The sequence below is a fragment of the Sinocyclocheilus grahami genome, unplaced genomic scaffold (genome assembly GCF_001515645.1).
Source record: "Sinocyclocheilus grahami isolate Dianchi unplaced genomic scaffold, SAMN03320097.WGS_v1.1 scaffold855.1, whole genome shotgun sequence".
In the NCBI taxonomy this organism is placed as follows: Eukaryota; Metazoa; Chordata; class Actinopteri; order Cypriniformes; family Cyprinidae; genus Sinocyclocheilus; species Sinocyclocheilus grahami.
The window spans coordinates 441698-444624 of record NW_015506034.1 but is presented as its reverse complement, the minus strand read 5'-3'; the positions used below and the strand labels follow the sequence as shown (position 1 = coordinate 444624).

The 2927-nt window shown below is 40.1% G+C and overlaps 1 pseudogene; it reads left to right on the top strand.

The window, feature by feature from the left end:
• The first annotated feature begins 335 nt into the window (after positions 1-335).
• The window catches only part of LOC107563045 (isoaspartyl peptidase/L-asparaginase-like), a 23110-nt pseudogene continuing 20518 nt past the window's right edge, over positions 336-2927 (top strand).

Below are 2927 nucleotides of genomic sequence, written 5' to 3'. Positions count from 1 at the left end.
ATGGCATGCTTCTGGTTAGTGAAACATATGAAAATTGTTTCAGGTAAACCAAAGGGAATGGCTCCTTTCATCTCTCAAGCCCTCACTTTAATAGAGCTTGAGTAAACATGACAGGAGCCTGAAAACCTGCTTCCTGTAAACAACCCCAGACACACTTCTCATTGAGATGAGCTGTAAAAGTTGCATTTAGCCACTCTATCAGTGTTCATCTGAATAAATTACACAGCTCAGAACAGTCCAAGGGCAATATATTATAATGTGCAAGCTCTCAGTAATATCCTCCCTCCTGACAGCACATGCACATTTGTTTCCTCATGTCTAGAGGAAGACAGAGGATGAAGACTGTGATTGTGGTGCATGGTGGCACGTGGGCCATCCCGGACATGTTAGCCGAAGCATCTGTGGCTGGAGAATGCCGCACAGGCAGGCGACGCTATTCTTAAGAATGGTGGGACTGCAACTGACGCTGTAGAAAAAGCTGTGAGGTATTTGGAAGATGACCCAACGTTTGATGCAGGTATAATATAATACATATACAGTATACACTGAAATTATTTATATATATATTATATTATTTTTTTAAATATATATTTTCACCTTGAACCTGACTTTTTCAATAAAAGACTTCAAGCAAAGGAAGTGCAGATTCAGTAGTTTGTCAGAGACTTCATCTAGGCTCTGAGTGGGACAGTATATTTCAGCACACACCCTTGACACTTTGTTAATGACCATCTTGAGAGTAAGGTGAAAGGTTCTCAAATAATTATCAGATTACAAGGAGGAAAGCAGGGTAAAACAAGACACTTCATTAACACACCCAGCCTGTCGGTGCCAATCTCATTTGTGGAGGCTAACTGCCACCATAAGTGAAATGGCTAATCCGCCTCATATCAGAGCACATTCAGTGGGTCATCAGGATCAGTTTATACACTAGGGTAAGCCAGAGGCACAGGCTGATCAATAGATGAATAATGCAATCCTGTTTAGAGTATTAAGAGGAAGACATTAGAGTAGATAGCAGTCTGGAGTATGTCAGGGTGTCATGACAGAGATAAGAATGAGATATGTGTGTGAGAATGAGATGATGTTGTATTACTCTAGAACCTACCTACAGTATCTGTCTGTCTGTCTGTCCATCCGTCCATCCTTCTATATACACTGAAAAAAAAAAGATATTTCGGACCAACTTAAAAAAAAACTGATTTGTTACAGCACAACCCAGATGTTCATGAGCACAAAACAGAACAGCACAACCCAGATGTTCGATTTTGTGCAACGCATTTTATGGACGACAGCTGTGCACAAAGGCTATTTCTAAAAAATGTGTTACTGAGTTGTTACATATATATAACAACTTAATTTCAATGTTCAACTTAATGTTCAATTTAGTTTACACTATAAAAACTTCAACAGACCTTAATGATTATTGTGATCTCTATTTAAAATATGCATTATATTTTCTGTTCTGTAAAAAAGAACGAAAAACCAATCTCATGTTAATCTTGAGTACCTTTATAGTAGTATATTGCATCCTTCATTTAAAAAAGAAAGATACAGCTTTACGATTCTCTCCGGAAACAGCCGAGTTCCTGGAGGCGTGCCGTGGGCGGAGCTAAAGAGTGATGAGCACTTACCAGCAAAACACAGAAATTTGATGCAGTAAGTTTTACTTACCGCCTGCGGTTCCGACTCATGACCGGGATCTTTTATCACTGGGACCGCTCCATCTTTGAGTATAAAACGATGTGCAAATCCAGCGTCAAACTGGGCCTTGTTTATAATATTCGTCACTGAAATGACAGGAACAAACAAACACACGTGCGTTACTCCGTTGCTGCCCCGGAAAAACAAACGAGTGATGTTCGGTTCTTGAATGAATTGTTCTTTTGAGCCGGTTCTCAGGAAGTAACCAGTCGAGCCGGTTCACAAATCGAACTGAATCGAACTTTAGTTCCGGGTTGATGACGCAGGACGCACAGCCGAAGTAGCACGTCCAACTCAAAAATAACCGAATGAGCCGTGTTCAACCAACTGTCAACGTTTGCCGAGGATTACCGAGGACTCAACAAGAGTCGAATTAGCCGTGGCGAAGTTTGCCGAGTTGACGATACTGTGCATGCAACCCTGAGGCGCGTACTGGAAATATGTTAGTTTATTATGACTGTTATTAATTTACATTTTATTAAAACCTGCAAAAACTTTCTGTCAAGTGATGTAAATAAATTTTACAATAGTTTATGGGCATGCATATTTTATATAAAGTTGCTTAAAGGGGTCATATGATGCGATTTCAAGTTTTCCTTTCTCTTTGGAGTGTTACAAGCTCTTGGTGCACAAAGAAGATCTGTAAAGTTGCAAAGACTAAAGTCTCAAATCCAAAGAGATATTCATTATAAAAGTTAAGAGTCAGCCACGCCTACCTAAAACGGCTCGTTCTAACACGCCCCCACATGTCTACATCACTATGTGGAAATATTAGCATAATGCCGCCCAAATGTGCACGCAAAGAAAGAAGGCGTGGTTTCAGTAACAGCAGTAGTGTTGATGCAGCCATGTCAGGGAGATGCTGTGTGTTTCAGTGCTAAAGCAAAAGCACTTTATTTGGCCTTCCGGAAGTAGATGCAATTAGGAATCATTGGTTAAGATTTATTTACAACAGAACAGCACAACCCAGATGTTCGATTTTGTGCAACGCATTTTATGGACGACAGCTGTGCACAAAGGCTATTTCTAAAAAAAAAAAAAAAAAGGGTAAATTCCGACTTTGCTATGTCAATCTGGCGCTTCTGAATAAGCGACTGTAAGTATGTTTTGTTATTCGTTTAAGTATTTACTATTGACTGTTCAAATGCTGAATTTTGCGCAGCGCAAAGTAACGCGTCGTGTGTGTGTGTGTGTGTGTGTGTGTGTGTGTGTGTGTGTGTGTG